Below are 18,965 nucleotides of genomic sequence, written 5' to 3' on the forward strand. Positions count from 1 at the left end.
ATGACCTTGTGTGAAAAATGTACATGCTACTCAATCCACCATAAATGGAATGAAATGATGACAATTTAGATTAAAATATTAAAAGAATACAAGGAAGATTATAGCCATAGAAATTAGGCTTATAAGATAAACTCTATACATGGATTAAAATATTACAATTAACATACATTATCCCATTAAGTCTCATTCTTATGATGAGGAGAGAGAGAAATGGGGTCAAACTAGGTCATTTTGGGACCAACATATGGTTCAATTTTATTTCAATAATTCGCTTGTGCCTAGGGGTCTTTTAGCAGTGGGAGGAAATTGGAGGACCCAGAGAAAACCCACGAGGTTGGACAGGCGACCCTACTCCTTGTCACTACAACCGAGGATTTGAAACCACGCCAGCTGACTCAATGACAGACCTTATGATACAGCACACATGCTAACCATTCGGACATCTCCCCCATCATGAGGACTACGTCCTAAGATGTTTTATCAGTATTAAGGTAACCCATAAAGCATGTTTAATTAGACCATAGAAAGTAATTATAAGGTCTTGACACGACCATTGTGACAATGCCATGCACTGTGCCATGGAGGGACCTCGGTTTTTCTTCCCATCCGAATGAATAGACCCTCCATTCTGCATCCTTGACAAGGGGAAACCATGCAGTCAGCCATAAGAATGTCATACTGGCTGAATGTCAATAGAGTACAAACTACACACAATATTACTTATTGTTGTGACAGGTTACATCAGGATTCAATCCAATGATCTCTCCAGTTAGCCATGAGGACTCCCTACTGGCTAAATTCCAATATGTTGTGACAGGTATAGGATTCAATCCCATGACCGTGTGTGGAGGATGTACCTACTATCCAGTCAGCCATGAGGGTGCCCTACTGGCCAAATTCCTATATCCTATACATTATATTGGTGTGACAGATATAGAATTCAAACCCATGACCATGTGTGGAGGATGTCAGCCATAAGGGCACTGAATGCCAATATTAAACACTCAGCCCTCTTTACAATCACAAAACATGACAAGCGTGACTGTGATCATCAATGTGATGATCAGATAAAGAATGATTTGAAAGGCAAACTTTTGAAATTATAAAGTGCACAGTCAGCATAGCTTTATTTCAACAACCTGCTATTGAAAGAGAGAGAGAGAGAGAGAGAGAGAGAGACTATTTGCACTTTTTTTTAAAATGTCCTATTTTTAAAAAAAATGAAGGTGTGTGGTACCTGGTGTTCTGTGAGAGAAAGAGAGAGAGAGAAATGGGGTTTAACATCCACTCGACACAAATTAGGTCATTTCGGGACTAACATATGGATCAATTTTATTTCAATAATTTGCTTGTGTGTAGGAGTCTTTAGCTGTGGGAGGAAACCGGAGAACCCGGAGTAAGCCCACAAGGTAGAACAGGCGACCCTACTCCTTGTCACATACAATCAGGGAATTGAAACCACGCCAGTTGACTCAATGACAGACCTTATGATACAGCACGCATATGCTAACCATTTGGCCCCCCCCCCCCCCAACCTGCTATTGACTTCAGGTGATATCCACAAAACATGACATGACTATATCATTTAATGCAATGATGATGTGATGTAGATATAATGGTAAGCTTTTAATAGTACCCTTTTGAGAGAGAGAGAGAGAGAGAGAGAGAGAGAGAGAGTGAGGAATGGGGGGGGGGAGAGACATGCAAAATGGGCTTCCACCACAATAGGTTTGTAGAGAAAACCTACCACTTATCAGTACAAGCTTTTTACTCAAGAGATGTCAGTTCATTTTGCTCTCTCTCTCTCTCTCTCTCTCTCTCTCTCTCTCTCTCTCTCTCTCTCACACACACACAGTTGAGTCAACTGGCATGGTTTCTTTGATTCCGTGGTTGTAGGTAACAAGGAGTAGGGTCACCTGTCCAACCTCATTGGTTTTCTCCGGGTCCTCCCACTGCTAAAGACCCCTATAAAACTGAACCATGTGTTAGTCCCGAAATGACCTAGTTTGTGTCGAGTGGACGTTAAACCCCATTTCTCTCTCTCTCTTTCTCTCACAGAACACCAGGTACCACACACCTTCATTTTTTTTAAAAATAGGACATTTTAAAAAAAAGTGCAAATAGTCAAAGCAGTTGTGTTTTAATAAAATAAAATAAAGTCTTACCAGATAGATTGAGATTGTGGTATTTGGTTGTATATATAGTATGTTATAATTGCTGAGTCTAGTTGTGTATATTATATGTTATTGTACGTATTCCAGTTGAACTATTTTACAGTTCTCATCCTGTTTACATGATAGCAGATGGATTTACTCCGAGATAGTCACATGACCTTCAATCTACAATTAAAGGGCAAATACCAGATGTTTCAACTGTATTTAATGCCTTTTAATTTACTATAGTCCAAAGATAAAGTAAATATAATGAACTGCCAATGTCGCCCCGATTAGCTAATTTTCGGAGTGAGTGCTGAAATACACATGGCAGGGTATAAATGCCAAATGATTCAGCTATGTTCAATTTGTCTGCGATATCACCTTGGTGGAAGCGGACATTAAATAAAGCTATTTCACACACACACGTGTTCAATGCCTTAAAGTAGCTAAGTCTCTAACTCAATATCATCCAAAATCTTCAACATTGAAAACACAAATTATTTGTCAATTTAAATCAACATTGATGTTGTGATCTTACCGGAAAAAGATGGGCTTCTGATATCCAATATTTAAGACAAAATAAACATTTTGCCATTGGTACACGAATCGTGTATCATAATGTGTTTCAGCCCCAGTTCTAGCAAGAGACTTGAGGAACGAGGCTAGACATATTGCACCAAACCAAACGGCGTATGTAGACTGGAATAACCAGGCGCTAGAAATTTGCATTCGATTGAGACTGCGGGCTTATTTCGCGGAACATAACTGATTTGAAATTAGAGTAAAAACGGAAACCATTGAATGTATATCAGTTTATATACATTCATATTACAGTATTATATGAGTTGCGACCCACTTGTGTCAATTTCTAGGTCCCAAATGTTAGCGATTTAGCTCCTTTAATTTTACTATAGTCAAGAAAAAAAAAGCCTGACATAAGTAAGTGCCAATACTGCACCAATTAGCTAATATAGGCACTTATACTTATGTGGAATTTTAGGACTTACACTTTTGAGTGAAGCCTGTATTATTACTGTACAACACAGTGTATGCTTACAGCTGGCCTCCCAGATCCATTCACTTGATTTGATATTTGTTGTTTTTTTTTTGCTATGTCTGCATAGTTTGTCTGCAGGATTATCCTATCAGTTTTGTTTTATGTGTAGTGCATTTTTTCCTGCACTTACTATAAACAGAGAAATCTAAATGTACCACATATACCATTAGATAGTCTAATCTCTATGCTGCAGATCTCTGTGTTATACAGACTTCCAAGCATATTTTCCCACCCCACGAATGTTACGATGTGATGGTCGCTAAAATAGCTTTTATCGATCCAAAGACTTTCTAATTATCAATAAAATTGTGGAAATGTAAGTTTACCTGAGGTTTTTATATACTAGGATAAATGTTTGCATTCTAAATTACGCTTTAATTCGGCCTTTAAAACACGTTTCTATACCCCTCGTATTCAACAATGTGGAGGGGCCATTAAAATCTACCAACAGACTGTTTAATTATCAACAAAACTATGGAAGTGTAAGTTTACACAAGCCTTCTATATATACTAGGAAATGAAATGAAATGAAATGGGGTTTAACGTCCTACTGTTCTGCTCCGACTGGGCTAATGAAGACGGGTTTACGAAATACAGTATGCTATGAGGGAAATTTTACCCGGGCAGTGGCACTATGGCCTACTATACCGAATTCCAACTGCCAATGGATCTTCTACGTGCATGTCAATGTATACACGGGACCTTGATTTTTTCGGGCCATCCGAATGACCAGACAGCTGTCCTTGTCAGGCCCTCTGCACCACTGACATGGGGAAACCACAGAAAATCCTGATGAACTTTATCGCCCAATGCAGGGAACAAACATGCGACTCTATATACTAGGATAAATGTTTGCAAACTGAATTAAATTCAAATTCGGCCTCTGCATTTTACTTGTACACATTTTTAAACACATTTCCATACCCCTCGTATTCTCAATATGGTGGCCACTAAAATCAATCAACTGTCTTGTTATGGATAAAACTGTGGGATATGTACATTTACATCAGTTTTCTATATATACTAGAATGTATGCATTAATTGATCCTCAATTAAACTTAAATTGGACCTCTATTAGTGACTTTAAATATATTTTCCTACCCCTTATTCTACGATGTGATGGTCGCAAAAATCAATCAACAGACCATCTAATTATTGGAAAAACTGAGATAAATGTATCCATTAATTGATCCTGAATTAAACTTAAATTCAACCTCTACATGTGTGACTTAAACATGTTTTCCTGCCCTTTGTATTCTACGATGCGATGGCTGCTAAAATCGATCAACAAACTGTTTTGTTATCATTAAAACTGTACATTTGCATAGGACCCTTCTTCTATATATATATACATGTATACTGTGATAAATGTTTGCATTAATGGATCTTGAATTAAACTTAAATTGGACCTCTACGATGTGATGGCTGCTAAAATCGATCAACAGGATCCACCGTCTAATTATTAGAAAAACTGTACATTTACATCAGGCTTCTATACTGAGATAAATGTATGCATTAATTGATTCTGAATTAAACTTAAATTTGACCTTTACATGTGTGACTTTTAGACATATTTTCCTGCCCTTTGTATTCACGATGTGATGGCCGCTAAAATCGATCAACAGACTGTCTAATTATTGATAAAACTGTGGGAATATAAGTTTACCTGAAGGCTTCTATATATATATATAGTAGGCCCTATTCTACTATAGACTAAAGATATAGGTTATTTAAACACTTCTATAAATCTACATCAATAGAAGGTTTGCACTTATTCTACCTCTTATATATACCTATTCTATTTAAACAAAAAAAATGTTAAAAGAATCTTTTTAAGTCACTCTTGCGTGTTTAAGATGTTTTAAGTCCCAATCAACAAGCCGAGTACAATACTAGATAAATAATACAGCGGAGAAACTCAGGCCTTTTGTTTTATTAGGCTCAAGGCTTTTATCTATACAACAAGCTTTCATCGTAACGACAAACATGGACAGTGGATTAAACTTGAATACCGCATGTCTTGTGTATTTAGAAAATGTTTAAAGCCAGTACAGATAGGTTTTTGAGAAAAGCCAATGCCATCATGTATAAAATGAAATGAAATGGGGTTCAATGTGCTACTTTTCTGCTCCAACTGGGTTAATGAAGACGGGCTTACGCCATACAGTTTACTATGAGGGAAATTTTGCCCGGGCAGCGGCACTACGGCCTACTCTTATATCAAATTCCAACTGCCAAGGGATCTTTTATGTGCACACCAATGCGTACATGGAACCTCATTGTTTTTTTGTCCCATCCGAACTATACATTGTTCCTTGCCAGGCCCTCTGTCCTGTACCAATGACAAGGGGGAACCATGACGGAAAATTGCAATGAAATGTCTTGGCCAATGAACATGTGAACTCCAGGTTAGTGAGCCTATGTCTTACTCATTGAGCCAAATAACCATTTACCATCTTCAAATAATTCAGTTGTTATCATTGTACTAGGATTCTTCCAACCTTGTGGGTTTTCTCTGGGTCCTCCGATTTCCTCCCACTGCTAAAGACACCTACGTGCAAGCGAATTATTGAAATAAAATTAAACCATATTTTAGTCCCAAAATGACCTAGTTTGTGTCAAGTGGACGTTAAACCCTATTTCTCTCTCTCTTACTAGGATTCTCTTGTCTTTATCAATATGAGAGAGAGAGAGAGAGAAAATAGGAGATGGGGTTTAAGTCCACTCGACACAATTTAGGTCATTTTGGGACTACGTGGATTTTCTCTGGGTCCTCCAGTTTCCTCCCACTGCTAAATACTCAAATGCGCAAGTGAATTGTTGTAATAAAATTAAACCATATTTTAGTCCCAAAATGACCTAGTTTGTGTCAAGTGGACTTTAAACCCTATTTCTCTCTCTCTTACTAGGATTCTCTTGTCTTTATCAATATGAGAGAGAGAGAGAGAGAGAGAGAAAATAGGAGATGGGGTTTAAGTCCACTCGACACAATTTAGGTCATTTTGGGACTACATGGTTCAATTTTATTTCAATAACTCCTGGGCTTGTAGGGGTCTATAGTAGTGGGAGGAAATAGAAATTCTCAGAGAAAACCCACAAGGTTGGACAGACGATCAAACTCCTTGTCATGTACAAGTGGGGGAATTAAAACTAAGCCAGTGGACTCAATGACAGACCTTGTGATTTCATGTGCACTTGTTAAACCACTAGATCATCCAAAACCCCCACAATGTACAAAGAAGCATTTTGTGCCGCAGTATACCTCGGAAATCATGCCAATGCCCCAGAGTTTTCTATACAGTACGGTATTGTGAATTTCCGTGTCAATATTGGAGCTAAGAAATAAAATATTAGTAGGGCCTATGATAATTATTTATCAATGAAATAGTCTCTTTTGGCTATTCAAATAGGTATTATTATCAAAATTTCTTCTTTGGTTAAAAAGATAAAAAAGAGTTCAATTGGCTGTAGGAAAATCATTCCAACATTGCTTACACGTATATACCCCTTTTCAGATACATGTATCTCATATTTGCTTTGTAAAATGGCACACATGCATGGTCAAGAATTTATTTCATTCCAGTGCTGTTAATATCATCAAAGATTTCAAAGAGAAAACCAATATTTATTTTGAGATTACTTATATCTTTCAAATCCAATTCACAATTGAAAAACATATATGTTTTATTTGCCGGATATCAAACATAGTCTTCCAATTACTTTCTTAAATAAATAAAATTTATTGAAAAGATTATTTTACTAAGTATATTCAATTAAATCCAAAAGAACAAAGGTTGAACAATAATAAAAACTTTGATGAAATTGCGTAATCATTTATTCTATATATCGGGTGGCCTATAAAAAAAACGAGTACATCATTTAAAGTAGAGTAATTCAAGAGAGAGAAAGAGAGAGAGAGGGAGAGAGAGAAATGGGGTTTAACGTCCACTTGACACAAACTAGGTCATTTTGGGACTAACATATGCTTCAATTTTATTACAATAATTCACTTGCACATACGAGCCTTTAGCAGTGGGAGGAAACTGAAGGATGCAGAGAAAATCCACAGGGTTGGACAGGCGACCCTACTCCTTGTCCCGTACAACCGGGGAATCGAAACCATGACAGACCTGATGAAACAACGCGCACGCACTAGGCATTCGGCCATCCACCCCCCCACGCTAATAATTCAAGAGGTACTGAACCTATGATTAACATTCATGTGGTACAGTATGGATGTTTGACAACTTCACTCGAAATTTATGGGTCCGTTACTCAAATAATTTTAACTTTGCACAAATAGTATATAGTAAAAGTTAACATTATTTGAGCGATGGCCCTATAATTTCGAATGAATTTATCAAACAACCATATTGTACCACATGTGAAACATTAATCATAGTTAAAGCACCTCTTAAATAATTGGGGGGTTTGATGGCTGAATGGTTAGCATGCGCGCGCTGTATCATAAAGTCTGTCATTGAGTCAACTGGCGTGGTTTCGAATCCCCAATGTACATGACAAGGAGTAGGGTCGCCCGTCCATTCTCGTGGGTTTTCTCCGGCTTCCTCTCACTGCTAAAGAAACCTACACGCAAGCGAATTATTTAAATAAAATTGAACCATGTGTTAGTCCTGAAATTACCTAGTTTGTGTTGAGTCCTGAAATGACCTAGTTTGTGTCGAGTGGACGTTAAACCCCATTTCTATCTTTCTTTCTTTCTTGAATAATTTATTCCACTTTAGATTGTGTACTCACGTTTCAATTTACTCTTCTTAGATTTTTATCGGTTTTAAATAGACGTCCACTCAACACATAATATGTCATTTCAGGACTACCATATGGTATATTTTTTTTTACAATAATTTGCCTGCATGTACAGCTATTGAGCAGTAGGATGAAAGCATAGGACCCAGAGAAAAGCATGAGGTTAGAGAGAGAGACAGAGAGAGAGAGAGAGAGAGAGAGTTTAAGTTCACTCAACACAAACTAGGTCATTTGGGGACTAACAAATGGTTCAATTTTATTTCAATAATTTGCTTGTGCGTAGGGGTCTTTAGCAGTGGGAGGAATCCAGATGACCAGGAGAAAACCCACGAGGCTGGACAGGCGACCCTACTCCTTGTCACGTACAACCAGCGAATTGAAACCATGCCAGCTGACTCAGTGACACCCCTTACGATACAGCGCACACATGCTAACCATTCAGCCATCCCCCCCCCAGAGGTTGGACAGGCGACCTTACTCAATGTCAGACCTTATGATATACAGCACACACGTTAAACTGCTTGAGCCTTCCCACAACCCCTCATCCAATTCCTTGAAACAAGAACGTGTAGTTATGTTAGATGTTAGTCACGAAACAATATAGCTCTCCCTCTTACAATTCCGATATACGCAATTAATATGTTTATAAGTTTCAAAGTTTACAATTACAATGTGTGCATGTTTAAGTCGATACAAAAAATAAAAACCTTGAAAGACATATGGATTGTTGACAACAATAACGTCTCTGTCCCAATTTACTTTCCATTTCGCAAAATGTCAAGGTAAAAAATTTGAAAGTTTTGAATGTTTATTGCATGTTGAAATAATGCATGAAAAGTTTTCATCAATAATTTCATCTACCTTGACCTAAAATACCAAGAGTCAAACATCTGGTACTTCATCATATTCATAACAAATATATAGGTATATATATAAATATTGACTGAGGTGAGTTGAGAAGTAAATAAAGGAAAATAATCAAGATTAGTAGAGGGGTTGTAAGGGGGGGAGAGGGGGGGAATGATTTAAGGTGCATCTGTTATATTCTAAGATCTGTTATCGAGTCAAGTGGCGTGGTTTTGATTTCCAGCTTGACAAGGAGTAGGATTACCTGTCCAACTGTGTGTGTTTGCACAAGCAAATTTGTAATAAGACTGAATCATATGTTAGTCCCAAAATGACCTAGTTTGTATCAAGTGGATTTTAAACCTCTCTCTCTCTCTCTCTAGACCTATGCAAATATCCCAGTCTGTTCACAGCTGTTATGAAAAAACAAAACAGATCACAGCCTAAATATAGTCATCATACCAGTTGATCTAGCTTAGGCTACAGTTTACAAGCTAGTTGGTCTAGCTTAAAGTCTACAAGCTACTGTTTTTGAACATTTTGTCACTTTAGAACAAATCCTGATACCTTTGTTAGAAATCTCGATTTACCAAATGCAATAATTCACATTACTTGTTTTGCACATATTTTTGTTAAAGGGAATGGAAGTTATATGAATCCATTTTATGGCGACCATAAATATTATTCAAGCTTTAAAGCAAACTAAGAAGTGTCTTTTTTTTTGGGAAGTCTGTTAAAAGACACTGGAAGCTGATTGAACCCATTTCATGAACTTGTCAACTTGGCTTTAAGTGACAAAATTCTATCCTCTGAAACCCTGGTCTGGAAGCAAGTTTTGTCTTATCTACCCAGAGGTATGTCGTCACAGATAGAGCACATCTGTCAATCATACACTGTCACCATGGTAACATGCTAATTTAAATATGCCATAAAATGAACTACATTTTCTTATCAAATGGATGTACTGTTACATATATTTACAGTCAATTAATGTCAATGACCCACCACGGTTGAATGAACTGTTTTCACTAAAATTTATTTTGTTTATGACAAAATTTAAATGTCTTGTATCATAACAAATTCAAGTACATGTCACATTCACCTACATCTTTGGTCACACAAACTTGAACTTCAGTTCTTTGTTAACATGGTTTCGAATCCCCGGTTGTACGTGACAAGGAGTAGGGTCGCCTGTCCAACCTCGTGGGTTTTCTCCGGGTCCTCGGGTTTCCTCCCACTGCTAAAGACCCCTACGCTCAAGCGAATTATGTAAATAAAATTAAACCATATGTTAGTCCCAAAATGACCTAGTTTGTGTCGAGTGGACGTTAAACCTCATTTCTCTCTCTCTCTCTTTGTGGGGGGTTGGATGGCTGAATGGTTAGCACAAGCGTGATGTATCATAAAGCCTGTCATTGAGTCAACTGGCGTGGTTTCGAATCTCCGGTTGTACGTGACAAGGAGTATAGGGTCGCCTGTCTAACCTCGTGGGTTTTCTCCGGGTCCCCTCCCACTGCTAAAGACCCCTACACTCAAGCGAATTATGTAAATAAAATTAAACCATATGTTAGTCCCGAAATGACCTAGTTTGTGTCGAGTGGACGTTAAACCATGTTCCTACTTTTGATCTTCACCATATTCCTAACCTTATCTTCACCATGTGAAAACCTATAATTCTTAATCATGCTCCTAATCTGATTATTTACCACGATCCTAGGAATCCATCAGGTTCACAATAATCTTAATCTAAATTATACAATTTTTCTGATCCTTGATCTTCTCCATCTGTCTACCCTTTATCATGTTCCTTCCCATGATCTTTACCATGCTCCAACCCTTGATCTTCACGATGTTCCTACCCTTGATCTTTACCATGTTCCTTCCCATGATCTTCACCATGTTCCTACCCTTGATATTTTCGTCCTTGATCTATTGTCCCTGTCCTTGATTTTCATCATGTTGCTACCCTTGATCTTTACCATGTTCTTATCCTTGATCTTCACCACACTTCCTTGATCTGTATCATGTTCCCTCTCTTGATCTTTATCGTGGCCCTACTCGTGATCTTTATCATGGTCCTACTTGCGATCTTTATCATGGTCCCTCCCTTGATCTGTATCATAGTCCTACTCGTGATCTGTATCATGTTCCTACTCTTGATCTGTGTCATCAAGTTTGTACTCTTGATCTTCAGTCTTCACCCTATTACCGGTTCTATTTATGATTTCCAACTATTACTATCCATGGTCTAATTTTGAAACATAATATGGATTACACTGGGTCTTTTAGTAATGACCTTTTTGTCATTAAATGATATGTTTTTGTTTTGTTTTTTGTTTTTTTAAAAAAAAGTTTATACAAAAGTCATAGATATGTTTTTGTTTTTTTTAAAAAAAAAAAAAATAGTTGATACAAAAGTCATAGATACACTCATTGATATAAGTGATCATTATTCTAAACTAGTGTTAAGTATGTATAGAAAGTGGTTATTATACAGTTGTTATTAATTAGCAGGTGTAAAAGTGTGATTATTTATAACAGCCATCACTATTGAATATACAAACCTGGACAATAGTAATTGTATATCATTCAAAAGTCATGGTTTTAACACCTTAGTGACATAACACCTACTTAATGACTTCTGCCTGATTACTACCAATTTTAATGAACTAATAAACCAATTTTAACTAACTAATAAACATTATGTGTATAAAATGACATCTTTGATCTGCTAGAGTCACATATATTCTTTAAAGGGACTATCCCGATTTTAACAGAGTCTCAAAAATAAAAGTCTGAGTACGTATGAAATTTAAACGCCAAAATATAGAGGAATGATGCATTTACCCCGTCTCAAAATTTTAGCTCAAAATACTGAGTTGTTTGAACGAGAACATCAAAACTGCTTAACCGGGTACGTAACCCTTTTAAGATTTCGGATAAATTTTTTCGATGGGTGACCTGATAATCGATTCCCGTTCCTTTTGAGGTTTATACAGTGAATGACCCATGTGCTATACTTGATAACGAAAGGTAAATTTCACCGACACATTATTTTTATAAAATAAAAGTCTAGTTTTATCCAGACACCGCATAATACAGCTTGGGACACCGGTCTCCATTTCCAGATGAAGACTGACGGGGTTTAAGTTGTTTGAAAACGTATCACATATATTGAGTTAGTTTCTGGGCCCTAATGTAGAGGATTTTAAGGGATTTTAATACAAAATTAAGCAGTTTTATTCTCCAAAATATTATCGGGATTGGCCCTTTAATAAAAGTTATTTGTTGCTTAGTCAATGATATCAACTTTATGGTGTTATACATGTACACTAACAATAGGACTGTTACCTAACAAATTATCTTGTTTCGGTTTTACTGTAAAATTATTTGGCAACTTCTATTTTACGCCTTGCTTTTCTTTCTAAGAATGGTTTCATGGATATTTCTTCATTTCCTAATCATTATTCAAGGCAACTCTTTCAACCAACAAATATTTTAAAAAATTCTATGTGTTAAATTAAACATTAATGGGGAGGTGTAAAATATTGTACAATTCACTGTCAGTTCATTACATAAGATGACAATAGAATGTGTTGTTGACAGTAAGGAGGTTAGTGTACTATCTTAATTCAATGTAAAGGTAAGTAAATAGTAAGCGTTGCAATTTATTTAACCTTTTTTTTTAAAGTAAAGGTTATGTCGACTCCCATTTTCTTCAATTTACATGTGTGAAGGAAGAATAGAGAGAAAATTAGAAGAAGCATTGATACTGACACATCTCAACTGGCTGTCTACCCACTTTAGTGGTACAATCTGAATACACGAAACAGGCTATAAGCCTTTTAAGTCCCGCTCAATGAAAAACTGGAGGCGAATTATCTCCTATGTTTTAAACCTTATTTGTTGAGAATCGGTGAAAACTAAGGACTTTTCCTTAATGTCCTATATGTAAGAAGCTAAGGATTTCTAAACTGATACATGTCTTATGGGCGAGACACAATTAAAGGACTTGTCCTTTAAACTAATACATGTCTTATAGGTGAGGACGGCCCAGAGTACTTGTCCTTTAAACTGATACACGTCTTTAGGTGAGACACAGAGGACTTGTCTTTTAAACTGATACACATCTTATAGGTGAGGCAGAGAGGACTTGTCTTTTAAACTGATACACGTCTTATATAGGTGAGGCACAGAGGGACCGGACTTGTCTTTTAAACTGATTTAAACTGATACATATCTATATTTGTGGCACAAATTGATACAGGTGAGTCACAGAGGACTTGTCCTTTAAACTGATACATGTCGTATAGGTGAAACATAGAGGACTGGTCCCTTAAACTGATACATATCTTATATTTGTGGCACAAAGGACAGATGAGGCACTCTAGGTGAGGCGATAGTATACCACATTCTCTATAACAAATTCCCAAGAATTCTTTTTGTTGAAGTCTGATTATATTAAAGGGAATGGAAGCTTATAATTAACCCATTTCCTACCAGGACCTCATTTGATCCAATTCTGGCCGGTTCGTTTCAAAATGGATTCATACCCTGCCCGATACATGTCCTATTATGATACACAAAGGATTTGTACGTCCTTTAAACTGATATATGTCTTATATGTGAGACACAGGGGCCTTGTCCTTTAAACTAATAAATGTTGTATATATGAGACACTTAGTACTTCCCCTTTAAACTAACACACTTCTGAGACAGTCGATTTATTTTTTATTTAATGCATTGATCTTTTTATCAGTGAGCTTGTTATAGCGACAGAAACACTTACATTAATACCTGCAAATAAAGTTTTGTGTAAACAAGTCCATTACATTGACTTATGACCTCAAGTTGAAGGCAAGACTCGTTAGCAACTCCACCCAAGTATCTTAGCTATCATACGCGGTGTATTCTATCTTCAGATTTTGTGTAATGTAGTTAGCTACCACATCCAATACAATCTCTTTGGATTTTTCAGTAATGAATTTAGCTATCCAAAACAGTCTCGTCAGGCCCCAAGTTGACAAAGCATTTTCAGGCTTAAGTTAAGAATTTACTCAAAATTGTTCGCCTTATTTGAACTAAAATATAGCCCTTTATAAAATTGTTGTTGTTTTAATGTATCAAATACATCAATAAAAAACTATGTGCAAAGTTTGGTGTTTCTGGATCAAAGATATTTCTCATGATTGAAAGTTGAGTAAATTTTTAACTTAAGTCTGAGAATGTTTTGCCAGATTCGCTATTTGCTCCTGACCGGGCTAATGATGACAGACAGAGGCACTACAGCAGGCACTACGGCCTACTCTTATATTGAATTCTAACTGCCAAGTGATCTTTTACATGCACGCTAATGTATGTGCACGGGACCTTGATTTTTCATCCCATCTGAATGACTATACATTGTCCCTTGCTACACTCTCTGTTCTGTACCACTGACAAGGGCGAACCACGCCGAAAAATCTGGATGAACTTTCTTGGTCCAATGCAGGGACTGAACACCTGACCTCCAGGTTAGCAAGTCAACGTTTTACACGCCTAGCCACCGTGGCTCCCCACTGCTACTGGAAGAAGAAGAAGAGGAAGAAGAGAGTCCTTAGTGAGCATCTTTAATCAAACCAACAACAATTGATAGCTAATGTAAACTCAAACATGAAGTGACATTAGATGTTCTAGAAAGAGTAGGCATCCATTACAATCTTGAATAACACCAATCCTACACACCAACAATTGTTGAATAAATGAAATGAAATGGGGTTTAACGTCCTACTGTTCAACTCCGAATGAGTTAATGAAGATGTGCACATGGCATACAGTGTGCTATGAGAGAAATTTTGTCCTGACAGCGCAACGGCCTACTCTTATATTGAATTCCAACTGCCAAGGGATCTTTTATGTGTACGCCATGTTGACACGGGACCTCAGTTTTTTGTCCCATCCAAACGACTAGACAGCTGTCCTTGTCAGGCCCCCTTGTCCTGCACCAATGACAAGGGGAAACCCCACCGGAAAAACCAGATGAACTTGCTAGGTCAACACCAACAATTGTTGAATAATAAATCAGAAGTGATATCTAATGTTCTAACAGAGTAAGCACAAACTCCATCTTGCACAAAACCTGCTACTTCATGCAAGATCCATACATCACTAGAGCCAATTCATTCATCTATAAATCAAATGAAGCCAAAACGTTTTTAAGCTGCTAATCATCAGCAAAGTGATTTTTAATTCCTTGCTAACACCAATATTGTCATTGCTACTGTTCAGTTTTATTTCAATAATTCACTTGCACATAGGGGAATTTAGCAGTGGGAGGAAACCAGAGGACCTGAAGAAAACCCACAAGGTTGGACAGGCGACCTTACTAGTCACGTTCAAGCAGGGAATTGAAACCACACAACTTAACTAAATGACAGACCTTGTGAGATGGGATTCAAAACCCTCTAACACAAACTAGGTCATTTCAGGACTAACATAGGTTTCGATTTTTTTAATAATTCGCTTACGAGTTGGGAACTATCGCAGTGGGAGGAAACCTGAGGACCCAGAGAAAATGCACAAGGTTGGACAGGCGACCCTACTCCTTGTCATGTACAAGCACGGAATCGAAACCACGCCAAATTACTCAATGACAAACCTTGTGATCCACCCAACCCCACTAAATGTCACTGAACTTCATCATTAACAAATGAATGTGTTTTCTGTCCAATAAAAACAACAGCACTGAATCGATTCAGTATGCATGTACCAATTCGTTATTATAATTTCTTTAAGAGGATGCCTGGTAGACTTGTTAAAAGGTCATATTTAAATGCGTATTTAGTCGTAAACATATAAATGTACTGGTATATAAAGTAAATATATTTTAATATCATTAAATTGAGCTTGAGGGTTCTTGTATCTGATGATATTAAAGATCTAACATTTTCTTATTTATATAACAGGTTTTTCACGAAGGTAAGTAGGACAAGGCTATAGAGAGAGACACAGAGAGTTGAAACATACAACAGCCATGAACTTTAACATAATATTGTTTAAACAATCTATGTCAATATTTAGAATCAATTATTAAGGTTTTGGAATTGTTGAATTCGGCCACTTGATAATTAACTGCTCAAGTTACTTCGAGATTATTTCCAGTTGGTGCTAAGGCAATGATGGAAGCCATGATCAGTCCTAGTAATAATGATTTTACCTGTTCCTGACATTTACCTGTTCCTGACAAATCTTAAAGAGGCATTATTCAAGAGCTAAATCTGCCTATTGCAGGTCTTCCTTTAGGTCTTAAATGTTATATAAATGATTAATTAGACCTTAATTAACTTATCCAGATCATAATCATCTCTCGATGTCATCAGATGGCTCTGATTTTAAGTAGATTAGAATGGTTTGGCCATTTAATGATTTAATTTAAAAATGGAGATGTATTTCGGGACTAACATATGGTTCAATTTCATTTCAATAATTCACTTGCACGTACGGGTCTTTAGCGGTGGGAGGAAACCAGAGGACCCGGAGAAAACCTACGAGGTTGGACAGGTAACCCTACTCCTTGTCACTTACAACCGGGGAACCGAAACAACGCCAGCTGACTCAATGACAGATCTTATGATACAACGTGCACACGCTAACCATTAGGCCATCCACCCCAACCTACCCCCCTCCTTTTTTCAGTATTAATAATTGTAATTTTAGCATCTCAATTCAGTGGGCTTTAATTGAATAGAAATATACAAAACACACAGTAACTGTATGTTTGACATCCTAGCAAATTTAATAGTTTTGTTTTTCGCAAAAAAACACAGATTAATCATAAAATTTGATCATTTTAAAACAGTTTTTACATCAATTAATCACCTGCATGTACAAAGATCAACAAATGTTTTACCTATATCAAAAGATGAAACAAACTCTTCAAAAAGGCGTATTGACCTGAAGTTACATAAACTGTTGAGAGGCTCACTTGAGTCAATTTCGTTTAGATATGATTAATGGGTACACAGAGCGTAAGGCTAATACGTCAGTATTTTTACCTACCAAACAGGTGATTTATGATTATTGAACAATATACAGGTTTCTAGTACATTAATGTAAATGAAAATAAATCTTTTTTTTTTTGACAAGTCAAATGTATAAATATCATAAAACTCAGATTACCAGTTGATATATTGTATTGACAAAATAAGTTTGACATTTTTATGAGGGTTTCAACAAATCTTTTTTTTTTTTGCTCTCGAAAATTGATGAATTTAATTTTTTTTTTTGCTCTCGAAAATTGATTACCAGTTGATATATTGTATTGACAAAATAAGTTTGACATTTTTATGAGGGTTTCAACAAATCTTTTTTTTTTTTGCTCTCGAAAATTGATGAATCTGATTACTATTTAATTTCGTGAGTCAATCACCTTAAATACGTAAGAACCATTTAATTATTCTCATCTTAAAGGCCAAGCCAATTAATTTTGAGTTCTTCAAGATCTTGTGAGCGATGTTTTGTTAAAAATAGATTACACGCCATATGACAGAGTTAGGGACAAGTCACAGGAACTCGAGTCCGAGTCGAGTCCCAAGTTGCAGCACCTCGAGTTCTAGTTGAGTCGAGTCTCAAGTCTTCACAAAACGTGAGTCCTTTCAAGTTGGCAGTTCATCAAATGAGTCAGCAATTCATAGCAAATAAGGTAATTTAAGTTATGCCCCCTCACCACGACTCGAGTTCTAAGTTCTTTCCCAAATCTTCACTAAGCCCACGCCCTGTTCAAGTTGCCAGTTAATCAAATGAGTCAGCAATTCATGGTGAATATGGTAAGTTAGATTTATGCCCCCTCGCATTTACTCGAGCCTAAGCTCTTTCCGATGCGACTTAAGTCAGATTCGGGTCTGAGTTGAGGGACTCATGTTTCTCTGCGTTATGATCCAACTCACAATTAATCAGTGGACCCAAGACCAGTTAAACCCATTAGACTAGTTGGTAGAGCTGGGTGACTCAAATCCCCAACAAATCACAATTATAACAATCATTTATAACAAGATCTACTGATGAAGTCATTGCGTTATACTTCATATTATTGCATAGCTGCCTACAACAGATGTACCATACAAATCAGTCTATAGATTTATATATTATATATAAACACATACTTTTAGACATATTATTACTCTTAATAAACAGTTGGGGTGGTCAAGTACAAAGCTTTAAACTCAAAGGTACCGTAATGCTGATAAAAAAATGATTAAAAACAAAATGTTTTAACTACTGGGAAGAAAGTCAGTATGATTAAAACTTGCCCAATGGTGTGACATTGTCAATAAGTCTCTCAGGCATCTCACAACAGAGAGAGAGGGAGAGAGGAGTGGTTTAAGTCCACTCAACACAAACTAGGTCATTCCAGGACTAACACATGGTTTAATTTTATTTCAATAATTCACTTACGTGTAGGGGTCTTTAGCAGTGGGAGGAAACCGGAGGACCCAGAGAAAACCCACGAAGTTGGACAGGCGACCCTACTCTATTTCATGTACAATCGGGGAATCGAAACCCTGCCAGCAGACTCAATGGCAGACCTTATGATACAGCACGCACATACTAACCATTTGGCCATCCACCCCCCACCCCCATCTCACAATAAGAGTTGTCAATCATTTACTGATACATTCTTGTTACCTCCCTTCATATGAGTGTGTTATTAAGTCCATTACCTTTTGGCAACATCAATTCAGCATATAACCCCCGCAGGGGTTTGGTTGGCCGAATAGTTAAGGCTTGCGTGTTAGATTGGAAGGTTTGTCATTGAGTCAAGTGGGTATCTGGCAGTTTATTACCATGAAATGTTTTGGTCCACTAAAACTCAATTAATTATGAAATTGCCCTGAACCTACTTTGGTCTTCTGGCAATTGATGTTTTAAATTGCTTTAAAGAGACATTAGTGATTGAAGATCATGAAGATCATGAAAAGAGAAAGAGAGAAAGAGAGAGAGAGAGAGAGAGAGAGTATGGCAGTAAGCTGAGAGAGAGAGAGAGGGAATGAGATTAACACCCACTCAACACAAACTAGGTCATTTCGGGACAATTAAACAATTGGTTCAATTTTATTTCAGCAATTCTCTGGCACCAAGTAAAAAATATCAGGTGCTAATTG

At 36.9% G+C, this 18,965-nt stretch overlaps 1 protein-coding gene across 1 annotated transcript in view; it reads right to left on the reverse strand.

Annotated features, from left to right (window-relative positions):
* Positions 1 to 18,965, reverse strand: part of LOC126808623 (uncharacterized) — a 154,962-nt gene that overhangs the window by 135,453 nt on the left and 544 nt on the right. The gene's annotated exons all lie outside the window — the stretch shown is intronic.

The sequence above is a fragment of the Patella vulgata genome, chromosome 1 (genome assembly GCF_932274485.2).
Source record: "Patella vulgata chromosome 1, xgPatVulg1.2, whole genome shotgun sequence".
NCBI lineage: Eukaryota > Metazoa > Mollusca > Gastropoda > Patellidae > Patella > Patella vulgata.